The 18,985-nt window shown below is 39.7% G+C and overlaps 1 protein-coding gene across 1 annotated transcript in view; it reads left to right on the top strand.

The window, feature by feature from the left end:
• The window catches only part of LOC111564686 (corticotropin-releasing factor-binding protein-like), a 110,237-nt gene that overhangs the window by 65,936 nt on the left and 25,316 nt on the right, over positions 1 to 18,985 (top strand). The window lies entirely within an intron of this gene.

Genomic DNA, 18,985 nt, shown 5'->3' on the forward strand with positions numbered 1-18,985 from the left:
GGAAACAGAGACTGGAAAGCAGTAAAATACTTCAAGAATCTTCTGCCATCAGAAGAGAACTACAGTGAATTGCTACTAGATGTGAGCAGTGTGTGGATTCTGCTTTATTCAAACTGTACCTGCCAGGTAACACTATCTACACAGCTGCATTTACAAACACAAACAGATGATGGAGTAAACAGAGCAGCCATCTTAGTACCTTAAAATGGCCAATTTCCTGTTAAGAGAATGTTCTGTTTGTTGTGGAATGTTACATAAGACTGCCAAGTTTTGTTCATTCATTAGGGTTATGTCGTGTTATGTCTGTGTTTCGTTGTCCCTCTCTGTCTCATTCTCTTTCTATGTCTGGTTCTGTCTCTATGTCTCATCTCTCTGTCTCGTCTCTCTCTCTGTCTCTCTGTCTCCTTGTGTCTCTCTGTCACGTCTCTCTGTTTCATTGTCTCTGTCTCATCTCTGTCTCATTATCTCTCTGTCTCGTCTCTGTCTCCTTGTCTCTATGTCTCATTCTCTCTCTGTATCTCGTCCTCTCTCTATGTCTAGTTCTCTCTTTGTGTCTAATGTCTGTCTCTCGTTCTCTGCCTGTGTCTCATTCTCTCTCTGTATCTCGTCCTCTCTCTATGTCTAGTTCTCTCTTTGTGTCTAATGTCTGTCTCTCGTTCTCTGCCTGTGTCTCATTGTCTCTCTGTGTCTCCTCACTCTCTGTCTTGTTCTCTCTCGCTCCTGTTCCAGCTTCTGATCAGTGAATTCTGGCTCGAAATATTCATCCATTTTAAGTTCCTCTGGAGCTGAACACCTGAAATTGTCTCAAGAAAGTTATATTAGGTTGTAGTTGTAATTAAAATAATAATGAATTAATTAATTACTGCTTTTTGCATTCATTTGTCTTTAACAACAGATCATAATAGTACTGCATTGTGAGTATTTTAGAGGGAAAGAGATGAGATGCAGAATGTAGAGAATGTAAATTACAGTGTATATCCTGATTCAGTCCCGCAGTGTGTTTGGAAATTAACACCAAGTAATGTAATTCATTGTTATAGATTTTAAATATGTCCCCATTAAGATATAAAGTGTAGAGATATACATGCGTGTGTGAAAAAAGACCTCACAAGTCCTAAATGTTAAAAACGGACCCCAGATGTGACCAAAAAACTGGCGTGGAGACAAAAGTTGTGAATTCTGTTAATTTGAAGTGATATTTATCATTTAGATTTTTTTTTTACCTTGCCTGATTTTTTACAAAGCTGTAGCACCACTGGAAAGGGTGGACCCCACAATTGGGCAAAGAGACAGCAGGCCCCTCAAGTGAGTTACGCGAGTATGCGTGTGTGTGTGTGTGTGTGTGTGTGTGTGTGTGTGTGTGTGTGTGTGTGTGTGTGTGTGTGTGTGTGTGTGTGTGTGTGTGTGTGTGTGTGTGTGTGTGTGTGTGTGTGTGTGTGTGTGTGTGTGCGCGCGCGCGCGCGCGCGCGCGCATGTGCAGTGGAGAAGGTTTGTCATTCGTTAGAGTGGAGCACAATCAGAGCTAAACTAGCCATGGCGGTCTGACTCATTATAAACTGAAGGTTTATTTAAAATCTCACTCTGCCTCATTCCCAATCCACTCACCGCCATATGCATATAGTAATTACACAAGTGAGGAGGAGGAGAAGGTTAGTGAGCTGCTGCTGTGTGTGTGTGTGTGTGTGTATGTGTGTATCTCTTTGTGTGTGTAGCTGTGAGAAAGAGAGAGTGAGTGCACAAGCCTGTGTGTATGATTATTTTTCATTCCATGTTTCGCCTGAGTTCTGCCCCTATAACTGAGGATCTAATCAATCTGCCGGCTATTAAGTTTGTTAATTGATAATGCATACTAATTAGGCCTGGCTCCGTTACCACAGCGACGACGAGAAGGTGATTGTAGGCAGGAGTCCAAATGGACTTTTAAAGCAGAGAGCGTGAGGTGGAAGCCATCATGCCAGCACATGTACACGCGTGTATGGAGGTTTCTATGCACACGTAGTCAGTAATATTAGTGCTCTGACCTCCACAAGCCATGTTGAAATCATTTGTGAAACAGTGTCATAAACACAAAATACTTTATTTTAACCTCCCTATTTGGCATTTATAAGCATTCATTCATCTGTTGTAGCTGCACCTATATAGAAATATTTTTACATGGTTATTAATGAACACTAAATACTGTATGTCAACACTTCTACTATAAAAGCTTTTTTATTTTTATACATTGCCATCCATTATCTATTTGTCAAGTTGTTGACAAATGCATTAAAGAAACATACCTACATTTAAGTATGTTGTTAGCCATTTATTGAATGTGGTTCTGACAAGAGATATTTCAAATAAGGCTGCCTTTAGACATTGCTTATAAGCTGTATCTTATCACTTCGTTTGGGATAAAGATATTTTTACGTTTATTATTATCCTTTTTTATATAGAGACTTTATATCAAGATTAAAAAAAAAATATATATATATATATATATATATATGTATATATATACACACACACACACATGTTTTTAATATTGCAGTTCATTATCTTTTGAGCCTCTGCTTGGAGTTAATTGTTCACAAATGCATTTAAAAAACGCACCCATATTTATAGATGTTATTAATCGATGTTTACGCACTAAAGTGCTACTGAAAGCGTTACTTATCTCAAATAAGTCACCCTTCAAACACTGTTTTTAAGTCGTAGCTTATCATTTTTTAAGGATAGTATCAAGCTGGTTATTAATAAACACTAGATACTCTATGTTAACTGGTGTTATATTACCTATGAAGAGTTTTATTTTATATGAATGCATGTTTTTCATGTTGCCATCTGTTATCTGTTTATCCTCTGCTCAGAGTTACACTGGTTGAAAATTGCATGAAGACAACGAACAAAACTATATTTTAAATATATTGTCAACCATTTATTTAATATTAAAGTACTAAAATGTTACTGAATTGAGTTTTTTTTTAATAATTCACCCTTTAGACACTGTTTTCAAGTTGTAGCTTATCACTTTGTCAATCATTAATAAATAAGTTACGGTATTTTTTAAATGTATTGATAGGAACAACTTTAAGATTGCTTGTTTTTGTTTATTTATTCTTTGCTGCTATTCCTTCTCCACTAGCTTATTATTTTAGCTTCTAACTCATCAGTGAGATGGATCTTTTATAAATACCTCGATTTAATGGCTACTAGTAGATTGTTACTGTGCATTTATAGAACTCGCATATGAATTTGAGGTACTTAAGTAACTGTGTTTCATACACTTCTACCATCTCTGTCACAGTTCAGGGAGACATATTGTGCTCTTCTATTCCAGAATATTTTTTAATAACCTTAAAATTACTGTGCAGATTCAGCATTTGATTTGATTCCAACTTACTTTGGATACTTTGAGAACATTTTTATTTTTTAAATTAGGATGTAAGGAAGCCATTTTCACTCATTTTAAATGCAGCACTTCTACTACTGATGGTATTTTTGCATTGCAATATTACAACTTTGACTGCGGTATAGCATCTAAATACTTCACGCACCACTGTTCATGACTTAACATGGGTAAATTACTAACTTGTAACATTCATATCCATTCATAAAGGCAACTTGCTACTAAAAAACTGGTACTGTTAGATAGTCAGCTCAAACCACCATGTTCAACTAAAGCTGCACTGACAGTTCAATCAGAAAAACAACAGAAAACTAAAGGCAGCTTAATGTAAATGTTCTCCAGTTTTAATTATTTTGCGACCTACCTCTGCAAACATTCCTCTCTGTGTTAATCCACATTATTACACAACACTGGATTAAAGAGCAGGAGTATGTTTGTTAATCTGTGCTTTGGTGCTGTTTGTCCAGCTCACTGCCTCGCCGTCTGTTTGCTTATCATTTTTTTGAATATCGGACACACACACACAGACACATGCACGTGCACACATGCACACAAACCATTCATCACCTGCCCAGGACCCTGAATTATTAGCTGTGCGCTTCAAGGTCAAGGAGATGCAGCAGGTAAATTGAAGTCTGAGAGGTCAGCAAGGGTTTGATCTCTCTGTTCCTTCGCTCTGAGAAATGCAGGCAGAAAAAGACCACTGCTTTGCTTTTTCTTAATGTTATTGATTATAGAGACATTTTCTTGATTCTTCTTCTGCAATTCAGTCTTTTTCATCTTTCTGCTGTCAAACTGGAAGTCGTCCTCTCGCTTGTCAATGCTGCTCGAGCATAACTCCACCTAAGAGAGTTGAGCAGATGGTAATAGTAGTCTGGAGTTGTCTGATTGTCTGTTTGTAATCTGCTTGCTTGTTATTGTGCAGAGGAGGATATCGCCCTCATTACCTCGTGATGAAGAGCTCAGTAGATGGTCATAGCACTGATTTATCCTGCCCGCTTTATCTGTGTGACTGATGGCGTTGCACACACAGGCCAATCGCTCATCAAACTGTTCAGTCTTTGACAGCTTGGAATTTATAAAGGAACCAAACATTTCCAGGGAGATTGAATCACCTTCACAAAACGCTTTAATTGAGTCATCTGCACGTTTTGAGTTCCTGTTTTTTGTATGGATTTTTCTCTAAACAACTCTTGTTAAACCTTAAACATGAGAACGCTGCTATGCTCTCTTCACACTTCCACCAAACTCTCACTTTCTGCCTCCCATCACCTTCCTTTGCTCTGTGCATCTCCAAACGTGCATGTGTTCCATGCATTGTGTATATGCGTGTGTGTGTAGCCAGGGAGCACATGGCTGCATGCACGTGTTTATTTGTTTCTCTGGGAGCACTGCATGTGTGTGCGTGTGCGTGCGTGCATGTGTGTGTGTGCGTGTATGGGGCAGAGCAGCCAGCTGGGTTGGAGGGGTAATAAAGAAGGAGAATCAATAGGCCATGCAGTAGAGCCAAGGTGCTGCCATTTATCACACCGCCTCCCTGACTTCCATCATTCATCATGCCCAATGAGGCAGCAAATAGGAAAATGACTATTTGTATCAAACACATCTGCACTCATCCACTGAGGTATTTTATTCCCATTAACTCAAAGAGTAGAATACGCCAGTTTCAGCTGCTGCTGCTGTTGTTGCCGCTGTGTTTGTGTGTGTGTGATTCTATTTGTTCAGGCTTGTAGTTGTAGATTCATTGGGAACACATTCATGGCTGCTGTTGTTTTTTCCTTGGGAAAAAAAAAAAGCAGAATATGTGTGCTGTGAGCCCTCCAATCCCTGAGTTGATGTGTTTAGTCTCTATCTCCCTCTCTTTCTCCCTCTTTACCGTCTCTCTCCTTTAATCCACATTCTCTCTCATTTCAAAATCTTCCTCTTTCTGAACCCATGGAGTGATGGGGCGAATAATATCATGGCACTAAGAACCCATTACATTAAGCTTGCCTTTCATTTTCACCTATAAATTAGCCCCGACACTGGTCTGCCCAGGGGTTGAGGTGTATATCTGTATGTGTGCATAGCCTGTAGGGCTGTGGGGTGTAGAGGGGTGGACTGTGGTCATTATGGTCTAATATCCCATGAAATGGTGAAATTATTATGCAGCCGATTTTACGAGCTGCCTGTGAATATTAAAGGATATTTTGTGTGATATCCCTCCCATAAATCACTGTGATTGTGTTTGTTTTTTGGCTTGCTTTCTTCCCTCTTAATAAAACAACAGTCCCAGTAATTCAGGCTCTTCGCTGACAGACTCGATCAGAAATGTTTATTTCCATGAATAATATTCAGACGTTCCAAAAGCAACTGTTGGCTGAAACCCCAACATGTTACGAGTTCACTAACAACAAAGACAACCCATGTTTTAAGAGACTTTTTAGATTATTCTATGATGAAGATAAGAATAAAATACTGTTATAATCACAGAAAATTAAAGAGATTTAGACTGAAAATTTAACACCAGCTGTTGTATTTTGATAATCCCCTAATCAGTTACTTTTGAAGATAACAAACATTCTGTAGTTCCAGATTCTCCAAATTGATATTTCCTAATTATCTCTGGTTTATATGGTTCAGGTTCATTTAATGTTGGACTGTTGCTTGGACTAAGCAAAACATTTGGAGATATCACAATAGGGTCTGAGAAATATTGATTTGGACATTTTTTTTGGCATTTTGCAAACCAAATAATGGAATTAACTTAGAAAACATTGGCGTTAATTAACATAATCTGCATATAATCTCTAATAAACACAACTAATTTTAACACACTCACCAAAATGCACAAAAGATGGAAGAGAGGTGGGTGGATAACATGAACCAGAGCTGTAGAAATATTCAAAAGTGCTGTAACAAAATCTGAACCATCTTTACAAAAGTGAATTTAGACGCAGCTTCTAAACACATACACACACACACACACACACACACATACACACAGGCACACTTCGCATGGCAAGAGAAGACAATCTTCTTTGCAGTGGCTTTGAAGGAGAGTGTAATGCACCAAGGTCACTTAACACATCTATCTCTCAGACATTCATCAGTGCTCTTAGCGTCCCTCTTTACTGCTTTCTGATATACGGCTCTCAGCGGGCTAAAGCCCTTACATGAGGAGGACACACACTCCAGCGCCACTATTACCAGCCAGGTGGATCCTTCATGTAATATTGTGTCCAAGACTCACCACAGAGGTGAAGTGTCTTACTGTACCTGAGCTTAGGCCTCTTTGACAAATTTTTCCTCTACGTTTTCATTAATTTAGAAAACATTTCTGATAGCGTTAATGCATATGGAAATGGTATTTCCTCTTTTTGTCGTGCTTATTATATTTAATATTTGATATGCCAGAGTTGGACTGTGTAAGAGGCAACTGGGGTTAACGTCATTACCTGCTCACAGGCTCATAATCATTACTGATTGGACAAATTTCTAAAATTACCTTCTTTATTACCAATTACATAGAACACTTAGCTTTCTCAATATCAATCAGCACACTGTGATAATGCATAATTAAGTCTCACAGACCAATCTGGATGAATTATCTAATATAAACCTAATGACAAAATCAAAGGCTTCTTAATAAAAGTCATACAGCCTTATTGTTTGTTAACTGATGGAAAATGGTTAAAGATAACCATGGCCCTTCTGCTAATGTTTAATCAGTGAACACAAGCGTAAAAAAGATTCCATTACATAGTTTGATCAGAAATGTATATTCTTATACATCCCACTGCAGTGTTATTGTGCTTTTAATGGGCTGGACTGACTATCAATCAAGGGTTTTTTTCTTATTATTTTCCTACAATTTTATTTACAATGCACGCATTGCTGCAACATTTCCTGCACACAGGGCTGTAAAGCTCCGGCGTTCACCCCGAGTGCGTCTGGAGCGCACATGGAGACGTGACCGTGCCCTGCGCACCCCCGCCCCGCTTCCTCTGGGAGCTCAGGCAAAGTCACCGACCGCAAGGGGATGGCTTTCAGATTCATAAAATTCATAGAATTTTTCACAAATGGATGAACACAATTTCCTCCCAATTTCCTCATTATGCAAATATGCAAAATATCAAATCTAGACCAATTAGGGACAGCCACAGCTTCAAATTTACCGGTTTAAGCCGTAATTGCAGAAACCCTCAAATAATTACGCAGCTAATTGGGAATATTTGTGACAGATACAACAAATTCTCCCCACAAATTACATTTCATCCGAGGAAACACCGCGCCCCAGTGAAATCCTATTGAGGTCTAATTTCTCTTACATAATGAAAGGAACTGAAAACTTGTTATCGCATTTGAGCACTACGCAGTTTTGTAATGTGGAATGATCAAATAAATTAAACTGAAATTCATACATATTTCTTTAATCTCTTTCAAAGGCACTTTATTTGTGTAGGAAATAACTCCGGGTCGTTCCACTATCAGCCATAATAGGCAGTTAGAGCGCAGAGGGGGGGAGCCGAGGAGAGGCAGAGCGCGCACAGGACGTTGGCGTTTCCAGATGCATGAAGGGAGAAACAAAAATTACGCAGTCACCTTCAAAACTTCAGCAGTTTTCTCAGGTTGGAAGGTTTAGTGGAGTTTCCTGCGTCCACGAAGCTTCTAGTTCGGTCTTCCTGTCTCTCTGGGATGCGTCACCTCCTCACAGGTGACCCTCTCCAAGGTCACCAGGCCATCTGTGGACAACAGGCACACACGTCCACGCACACACACACTCGTGCACGTCGATATACGCGCACATACACGCTCCATAAACGCCTGGAGCTGAAATGGAGCTGGTCTATGTAAACAGGCAGTGCGCCGGCGGAGCGTAACTGCGCCTATTTGTCAGAAAGCCTCATAAATACGATCGCTCCTGATATCTCCATCTCTCCGTCCCGCCGGACGTTTTTATAAATGGGAGAGCAAAGATAAAGACAGCAAACGCTCCTGTAACCGATTTAGGCCAAAATAAGAAAAATAAAAGTAAATATAAGAAGGCTGCAGTTTATTTTATTTTAGTTTATTTTTTGAAAAATGCGCATAATTTAACCTATTTCAGGTTTCAAGTTTGGAATTTTATGAATAGAAAATTAATAGCAACCTCTGGAACTTCTTTTACATTAAAATTACACTAAATATGATTTGACTCTTAGCATCAGATTTTTTACCCACATTTTACAAGACTTCAATCCCCCTGTTGTCTCCTCATTTTGCAGATTATTAAATAAGACGACTAAGGAGATCTTTAAAACGGCATCATTTATAACAACAAGGTTCATCAGTCATATCTCTTAAATTTTCCAGGAGGCACTTTGTGTAAATGTAATCATTTTGTCAGCCAATGATTCCAGGTGCCGCCTCACCTTTAAAAAGTGCCATGATTTGTTTCCAGTTTGTGCCATCAATCATTTTGTTAGAGAAGTTGTCACTTTTGTGGACTACTGGATATCTCATTTTGCTGGAAGAGGGGGAAATCCCTCCTCAGTTATGTGATAATAAAAAGCAAATCAGTCCTGGCTGTTTGAAATAAGGGTTATGCTGATCAGGTATAGAAAAGGGAAACAAGAATGTATGTGTGTTGGAGTGTGTGTGTGTGTGTGTGTTGTTCATATATATATATATATATATATATATATATATATATATATATATATATATATATATATATATATATATATATATATATATATATATATAATATAGGCTGTTCGAATCCACGCAGGTGTGATTGATGGAAGGACAAAGTGTTGGCACCGGGGACTGGAAGTGGACCCTGCTGCCGGGGAACACTGAGGTGAATCTGTCACATGGAAACCCAGCTCATCCCTCCCCTCCTCACACACACATTCCCACAGCAGCGCAAGTCTATTTCAGTCTGTTTGTATGAGTAATCAGTTGACCTCTCCCTCCCTGTCTCTCTCTCCCCCATCTCTTCTCCCCTCCCCTCCCTCACACACACCTCAGTCAGACCCGTTTATGCTGTGATTTTCTGGACACGACCGTCACTGACACCGGATAGATGAGGCTAATCTCAGCTGCAGGCAGACTGTCAGACAGCTTTGCTGAGGCTCTGGGAGGAAAATGGCGCTCGGCTGCCCCGCGCTGCTTTTTGTTTTTACTGCTGATACAGTGGACAGAAAAATGGAAACACGTGCACAATGACATGCAGTGAATCCCAAGAGCCCTGCAATGAGGACTATAAAAAGCATGTTATTTCTGGCATGTTTTTCCTTTATTGGAGACTATTGGCACATTTTAAAAGAGTGTATGTGTACATCTGATGTTTTCAATATTCAACCAAACACCTTTAGACTGTTAATAATGATGTTTGGGCTCAACAACAGCATAAAATGCCACAGTTTGCATCAACCTTTTCGAGTAATAACAACTTCTAAAGAAATTATGTTTCACCAACTAACTGAATTGAGTTTGGGTAAATAGTTTTTCCACTGCAATCAAATGTACTTTTAATTACCATTGCTTGAAAAGGTTCAGGCATGTTTGGATGAAGGATGACAATTGAAATCTTAAATTCAAGGTTAAGAAAGAAAAAGCCAATTTTGTTCAGTTGCCTCAACTTAAATTGAGTTTTAAATCAACTAATGCAAAAAAATTTAAGCTTCATCAGCATATAATATTAAGTTGATGCAATCACCAATAGTGTTATGTCAGTACAACTCATCAAAAATAATATTCACAACTTAACAGATTTATCTAAATACTTTAAAATTTTTTATTTTGCAAAAATGTATTTAAGTAACTGGTGGAACTGGGTCCCTTGAATTAGATAAGATAAACTTTATTGATCCTTCTCCTGGGAAATTAACAAATTCATCATTTTTCATAGTGTAGCAGTGTCAACAACAAGTCTAAATTTCACAGATGTGCTTTATTTCGACGCATTACAATGTCCACAGGTCCTGTCACTCACATCTGTGCACTCAACAACTGCAACTCTGCGTGGGTAAAGATGTGTATGTCGTCTGTGCACGGTTACATGCACAGATGTGGGAGCGGGTGCGTGTGCGTGCGTTATCTCTAATGCCCTGTTAATTGTCTGACAGTGTTCCTACACACACCTCTGCTAATGTCCCGCTTGCTATTCAGCCTGCGGCCTGCCTTCCTCCTGCCTCTCCTCTCCCCGCTCGCTCCCCTCGGTACGGATTGTTTCGTTACAATAGCAGCCTCGCTCTCTTAATTGGCTTACCTCACCAGAATCTGCGATCAGGTTCTGGTGTCATGTGTAACAGGAATTGAGGATTTGAAATCGGTTATGATCACGAGTGATCCAGGTTGATTCTGGTTACCTGCGTAGAAGTCCCCAACTTCAGCACCTCGGACAGCGCCGTGGTTTGCTCAGGTGGTGCTGAAGGAAAGCAAAGTCTCCTCACGCCCTTAAGTCTTCTTCTAGTTTTGTTTAATCACGACAATTAGACCCAATATTTTTCCGCAGACCCTGACAGACGTCGCTTGTAAGTCTCTTTTCTCTCCGAGCGTGCCGCCACTCTCATTACACGCGCTGATTAAAGCATAGATTAGCCAGCAGTGGCCCTGCGCACTCCTCACCAGCAGCTCGCTCAATATCAATTAGAGGCTGCGCCAAAAGCAGCATGTCCGCCGGTGGCCCTCCGTCTCTGCTGCTTCCAGACTCTTCACAGCGCTGGCAAACTGCTGCTTTAAAAAATAGTAACCTAATAAAAGTGGGAAAAAAACAGAATAGAGGCTTGGAATTGGGGGTAACAACCATCAACAGAAGGGGGAGAAATAAGAAAGGACAGTTCAGGCAATATTCACCACATGTAGGCACAGATGTGTTCTTTTTTTTTTTAAACCACCATGCCCACACCTCAGGTTCAAATCAAAGAAGCAAAATAAGAGAAAAGTCACTTTAGGCCCATTAGTCAAGGCAGTGCAGCCTACCTCCGTGGAGTTCACAGTGGAAATAATGAATAGTGTGTATGTGTGTGTGTGGATATGGAATGAAAAAGCCTTTCAACCCAGCATCAGTAGGTCGTTCCGGCTTGGAGAGAATTAATTCACATTTCTCCTCTTCCCTGACCTCCTTACCTCCGTAGAAATGAGGCTAATAGTCGTTGATTTCATTTACTGACTGCTAGAGATATTTCTGTCTGTTGAGGCTTAAACCCCACATTTTTATGTATGTTTTTTTAGAGGTAGTGGAACAAGTTGGGTTTGGATTAAAAAAGAGAGGTCCAATCTGTACTATTATATTTGCATAATGGTTATTTTTATCGTTTTTTTTAGTTGTTGTTGTTGCAGCATTGGGGAAAAAAGCATGTATGTTAGAAGGTAAACAAATTGTGAGTTGTTTTCAGAAGTGACGTATAATGTCAAAAGCTGCAATAATTTAGGATGTGTTGTGACTGAAGACAGATGTGGCTCTGACTATTCAGTATCAAGTTTGGATCATGTTGCATGATGGATAGGATAAGATAACCCTAATCCCACAGTGGGTAAATGTGCAGTGTTACAGCAGCAAAGATAGTGCAAACATTTAAAGAATGTAGTATAAAAATAAACCAAAATATACATTTGTGCTGATTGTAAAAATGACCTTATTGCACATACCAGTGGCATTGCACAGATTTTTTTTTTGATGAATAGAAATGCTGAGAGAGTATTAATATTGCACAGATAGACACTTCATCTTCTTGGAGTAAATCAAATATTCCAATTTTAATGCTTCAATCTGTAACTTTATGTCAATTACAGCATTTTTAAATACACAATACTGACATGCTCAAATATAATTGGTTGTCATGCAGCAACAGAAGCTTTGATTGGCTTTTTTTTTTAAATAAGGAAACCTTCCTCACCTATTTATCCACAATAAGCATGTGGTAAATACTGCGTGGCTTCCCCTCCTGCTCGGTGTCCACTAACAGACAGCCTGCCCAATTAAAAGTGGCCATCGATTATAGATAGCTACCTGCTGGCATATGAGGGAGACAATGTTGGATGCTATGCCACTGCCAATACAGGCTACAGCTAGCCATGCGCTAACCAGAGCTGACACCAGCATATTAGATGTGGACTGGGTTAATTCACCTGCAGTTGGCCCCTGTGTTGGCTCCACAGCGCGCCGGTTTACCTGCCCAGTCTAAATGCTGATCATTACGTTGCTTCCAGCAGCCATGATTGGTGCAGAGGGGCTCATATCATTGATTAAAAAGGAAAGGCTGATATCGCAGTTATTCCATCTCGCTCCTTCTCTTTCCTCCCTCCCAGCGGTCAGGCCTGGAGAGGGCAAATGTACGACACATTTAAGATCAAATCAGTTCTGTTCACTGAGCAGCGCGGAGCAACATTTCATGGCATCGTTTCAACAATTTAATGACGTTTTTGTCATTTTAGCGCATTTTTCTAATCCGATTTTAAACCATGCACTCTTGTCAGTCATTTTAAGGATGAATTTATAAATTGTAAAAAAAAAAAAAAAAAAAACTTTTTAAAAAAAATTTTTTACAAGTTAATGGCGTCAGGCTGTGAGGAAATGACAACACTAATTTGTATGTCTGTGTGGAAATAGGCCCGTAGCTCATAGTTATCCCTTGTTATTGTGTGTGAAAGCCTCTGAACCTAATTCCATTTTTCCCCTTCTCCTATTTTCCAGCAAGCTGCTTTTCCATTAACTTTGGGAAAACACGGTGGCAGGTCCATTAAAAAAAAAAAAAAAAAAAAAGCCCCACCCTTCTCATAAGCGTCTCAGCTCCGGAAAATAAGAAATTAAGAGCAGGGGCCCCATTTCATCAGCAGCAGCCCCAAACACCGGCATCCTCCGGCGGATCTCTCGGAGGGGCGGGACAGGGGGGAGCTTTACCTTAGCATATGTTAACTATTACAAGATGTCTTGATGGAACACAACGGAATGACTGGTAATTGACATAAAATATGACAAAGTGTTGGAGTCTTTGTGAGGAAAGCGTCGCGTATTACGGCGTATCAGCTCCGTAATGTGACTGATTAATGAAAGATCGGCCTCGCACTCACTCAGCTGATTCTGTGAAAAATGAGTTTTGTGTTGTCATCCCGACAAGCCGGCAAACCGCGGCCGGAAAAGACTATTAGCCGGAATCATTATCAATAGCCATATTTTCAAACTCTATTATGGCAATCAGGCTGGAATTTATTCAATAGATTTAGTTCATTTGGTTGTAATTGATAAATAATCAAAATTTATCAATGTACTTGCGCACATTTCACTAACAATCAGGGAAAACTGCCCCATTTACCAGCTGACTTGGTCCAAATTAGAGCTAAATTGATGATCAATTAATCTTGGGAGGGGTTGGTGGCGCGCCGTGTTTAGCGGAGGAGCAGCAGAAAATGTGGCGGAGTGGATGGAGAGGAGGAGGATAAATAGAATGGATGGATGGGAAAGTGTTGGGATTTGTGAACTGAGAGACGAGCTTGAACTGGCTGGAAAACACAAGGAAGAGAAATACAACGATGTGCATATCTGGTTGCATTTTATTGTTCCGGCTGATTTTGAGCATGTAGTGTCCCCATTTGTCCCTCTATTTCTACCGTTGTCTTCCTCCCTCTGTCTATATATGTATGTCTGAGAATGAGTGAGTCACACACTTGAAGTATCAGGTAGATCAACTTCAGACTGAGCAAGGTCAAAGAGACTGATCCCATTTATTCTTTAATTTGCTGAGGCATTAAATTGCATGATGTGGCTTTGCGGCAGTTTCATAATTACCAGCACATGTTTCTAATTTCAAGCTACTCAGAGACACTACTGACCCAAGTCCTCCCCTTTATCTGGTATTTTAGGGAGCACAAGTGGAGTTATTATGTGTGTGAGCATACATGCGTGTGTTATTCTCACTATCTACAGCACTTACATTAGAATTAATGCCATATTCTGCCACATCTCCAGCCTGACAAAGCCCCTCTGGTATTGTTGTGTGAATATAGTCTTCTACAAATCATAGGTGGTCTTTTGTGATGCTGCTATCACCTCACTGTGACATATTTGTGGTTAAAATGAGCAAAGCTGCTGTTGTTTCCAGGCTGTAGTGTAGAAAAAAGGGGTCTCGATGTGTTTAAGGCTCGCTGGCACCTGTAATGTAAGGCACTCATTACCTTCAATGATGCATTGCAGCTTCCTAATGATGGAGCCACAGTAATAGACCTAACTAATGACCGGACTTAAGAAAGAACATATTCTAATAGCTGGAGCAGAACTGGAGGGAAAGTCAAGGTGTCAGGGAGGAGAAGGGATTAGATCTGTAGACAGCCGGAGGAGCTGAAATGACTGAGGTCAGACTGTAAATACAATAAATCACCGACTGCTGCTGAATCCTCTGATCCTGCTGGTTAAATAGTTTGTTTCTATGATTAAGCTAAAATTGAATTAATTGAATAATTTACAACATTTATGTGCAGAAATTAAATCAACTCGTAGTCGTAGTAAGATATAATGACAACATACTGTGCAGGGCTCATGATGAAGTGGAATCAAGCTTTTACCAGAACTGTTGCAGAACCTCAGCACATCCTCTCAGCCAGCGAGCTGTCAAAACAGATTTCTAGGAAGATTTGTTTTGCTGTTGGCCTTAAAGCACGCATTTCCAAAATATCCAGTTCTTAGAAAGAGAGGAAAATGGCTTGGATTTCAAATTTGTCACCATTCAATGAAGGATTTTCTTGGTAGTTTTTCAGCATTTTATTGATTTTATGTGAATCCAGTTGAAATTAAACTGCAAATAAATGACCAAAACTGAGGTTAAGGTGTTAAATATTGGCATAGCTCCATCTCCTTTGAGTTTCAGGACACTAGATTGCATGATCATGTAATATGTGCATCTGTGGTTACTATATATATTGTACTATTGTGATTCTATACCACTGACACCAGTCCCTTTACTGACTGTGTTGTTTGAGACATTTAGGTGACTAATGGAATGATCAAATCGCTTTAGGTCAGAGGATTTTAGCTAATATTGATGCTATGTGTGAGGATAAAACTAATATTAATCATTAAATCACGAACATGACAGTTTTATGAAGAAGTAGGTGTTAAGAGGTCCTTTTTTATTCACTAGCAGAGCAACAGTAAGACACAATTTGGGTTTTTTAAATAAAATAATAGTTAATAATAGGTCAAAGATGCTGTCGAAGCCGGTGGTGAACTCAAAATTGAGCTTTATCTAGGGATTGTTGGTTTAACAGCCAACAAACCTCCTGATATTGCATTCAAACAAAAGAACAGATACTTACAAGCCACAGATCCACCCAGTTCTTGGAAATGATGTGTATTAATGCTTTTATTTGGGTATATTGAACCAATACACAATATACATCCCGCCTTCATATTTAATTTTCATTAATTCAGTTAAATATTTTCTTTGTAGCTTTTCAGCTTTTATTAGTTTAATGTGAATCCAGAACTCCTTTTAATTAAGTGACCTATAAATGACCAAAATTGGGGTTTTGGTGTTAGATATAGGAGTAGCTCCATCTCCTTTGAGTTTTAATGGGCAATATGTTGCATGATAATGTAATATATGCATCTGGGGTTGACTGTATACCTGATAGTAATATGATATTGTGGTTCTAAACCACTGACACCAGTGCCTTTTTATTTACTTGTATCTGTGTGAAGAACAAGTGTTGAGAGGCTATTTTTTTCCACAACTGAAGACATAATTTGGGGGTTTTAATGAAATAATAGATTTTTTTATTTTTTTGATGCAAGATGCTGTCAGAGATGGTGGTGAAGTCAAAATTGAGCATTTTGGAGGAATTGTTTTAATAGCCACCAGACACCTGACACTCAATTCAAACCTAACAGCAGATATCCAAGAGTCACAAACACCCAGTTCTTAAAACTGCATTGTTGTGTATTAATGATTTTATTTGGGTATATTGAACCCATACAAGTGTTGAAACATTCCACTTTTTATATTTAATTTTAAAGTATTGAGCTTGTTGAGAGTAGCTGCTGCTGTCAACCTAAACATAGAGCACCTGAGCCTGAGGTCAGCGATTAACAGCAGAAATAATGAGACATTTGTAAAGCTGCTGAGGCTCTGAACACCCACATGTTAATGACACCTTTCATTGCTATTTTAATAAACCCCCCAAACACACACGCACAGTCACACACAGTCTTGGCTCCAGCACAGCACCTTCTCCGTGACACACGCCTCTTCTCTCTCATTAAGGAAATCGTTCTTCTTTGCTGATTATTTTATTTGAGGCCGTGATTACCACTCTGTGCTCCGCATCAAGCAGTGACGGACACCAGGCGGAGGGGCAGCGGGCCTAATTGGGCCGTGAGATGCGCAGGGGCGGTGCAGGCAGGCTGGGTGGCCGGAGAGGGAAGCCTCTAATGGGTCTGCATGTCTGCGGCTCTCCGCTTTCGCTTCTCCATGTGCTCGGATGCAATGTACTTATTGGTCTTATTCCTCTGACTGTCAAATCACTTGCACAAAAAACTACACCGTGATTTGCCACAGAAGCGTTTCTGCAGATGGAAAAATCGATTTTCCTTTTAGATTTCTATAACCGAGCGAATGCAGATGCCTACGAGGCGAAGCAGTAGGCCTGAACAGGAGGAACAAGCAGCTCTCCTGCACTGGCTCATGTTGCAGCTTGGTTTAAGGTGTGTTAAAGCCTCTTATCGCTGCTTGTGTTATTCTAACCTGTTCTGCAAAAGGCCCATATGAGCAATGGATTTAACGCAGTTTGATTGCTAAAAAAGCGCGGAGAGGGCGGACACGGAATTCTTGATCTTTGAAATTGCTCTACAAAATTGCATTTGTTTTTGGTGCGCTTCCATTAAAAGTGTCTCCTCGCGTGTAAACAGCCGTTCCGCACTCAGATGCGCCGCATTAACCCGGGAGGATTGTATGTGAGTGTGTTTTTACTGGGGAAGATTGATGTGGTCCAGTTAGGGAGGCTGAGTGAGACATAGACCCATTTCAAGTGGGTTCCTCTTATTACAGCGATAAGTTACAGTGTGAGAGTCGGACAGCTGAGGAGACATCAGCCATCCGGCCTGTTCTCACCACAACACACCACAACATCAATATTTATCATGGAGATCTTCATATAAGTCGGTTTTAAAATTTAAAAGAAGCAACCTTTTATTTATTTATTTATTTTTTTTTACATATGCCTTATCTTATGTCCATTGGCAGTGTCCTTATAATATATATTATTTGTATTAATGTTATGACTATATAGTATTTTTATAACACATTTTTGTATTGTTGTTTAAACAACTCCAATAGACACACGGAATATAATAGTATATTATATCATTACATATAGAATTTTGGATTTTTTTTGAATATATATATATATATATATATATATATAAAAATTTGTGTATATATATATATATATATATATATATATAAAAATTAGTGTGTTTCATTTTAGAACAAAAATAAAGAAAAACCTACTTGCACAGCAACACCATTATTCTGATTATTGTTGGTATTATATGTTAATGGTATCAATGATAATTGTTAGTGTTATTAGCACGTTCATTTTCTAATTAAGAAAATTATGTAACTACATAATAGGCATTAAGATAAACTCACAAAACACTGAATAATGGCCTTAAAATAGCCTCATTTTTATTTAAATTATTGTATCAAATATTATTCATTATTCATACACTGCACACTTTGTAAATCTATAAAATGACTGGCAATTGTGTATTAGACCTCTAAAAGTTCATTTCTTATACAAGAATGTTACGTAATTTGTCTTCACCCTTTATAACTGCAAATCAAACATCTTCCAAAGCATACAGACCATCTCTCCACAAGGCCCTTCACACACGCACGGTTGGCCTGACAACTCCCAACACAGAGAGTCCCTCTCGTCCCTGCTGGTCTACACGTCTCGAATCAAACGAATCGAGCCTCTGCTGCTGCTGATTGCTTCTCCTGAACCTTCGGGAGCTGGTCACAGCTTTCCTCATCTCAGTGGACCATGCACCAGTCCATTTCCTTAAGTTTTCACGCTGTGCCACATATAGGCTACTTCCCTGCGTCCCGGCAGATTGCTGTTGAGGAGCATAAAAGATGAGCTGCCTCCATGTGGTGCAGGAGGAGGAGGAGAGAGAGAGGAGTCCTCGCTCGGACGCCTCCTTTGTGCGGCTGCAAAGAAACCTATTTAGTCCCAGGCGGTGGTCTATTCAGCAGGCTCACCCTGACATCTGCCAAAAGCCCTCTCTAACCAGGACTGTCTGGAGGAGCGAGAGCTCAGCGCAGATCAATGGCTGTCCTGTTAATTGTATAATAGACCTACTCATGGACCACTGCTAAAGGGGCACAGTCGTTTAGGGTCCACCACGTCTGATTTTGTTTGAACCAAACAGGCCTAAATACCTTTAATTGCACCCGCGCTGATGAAAAGTCGATGGGCGTTAAAGCGGCCGATCACTAACAGAGTTTAAATCCATCTGTACTCGTTTATTTATTTATTTCCTCGATTTGTCTCCACAAATCACCTGCCATGGGGGAATGGGGAGCTATATTCGTTTTGTTTGTGATCCAAGGACGGGAGGGAAGTGTGGCT

The sequence above is a fragment of the Amphiprion ocellaris genome, chromosome 6, assembly GCF_022539595.1.
Source record: "Amphiprion ocellaris isolate individual 3 ecotype Okinawa chromosome 6, ASM2253959v1, whole genome shotgun sequence".
Lineage (NCBI taxonomy): Eukaryota > Metazoa > Chordata > Actinopteri > Pomacentridae > Amphiprion > Amphiprion ocellaris.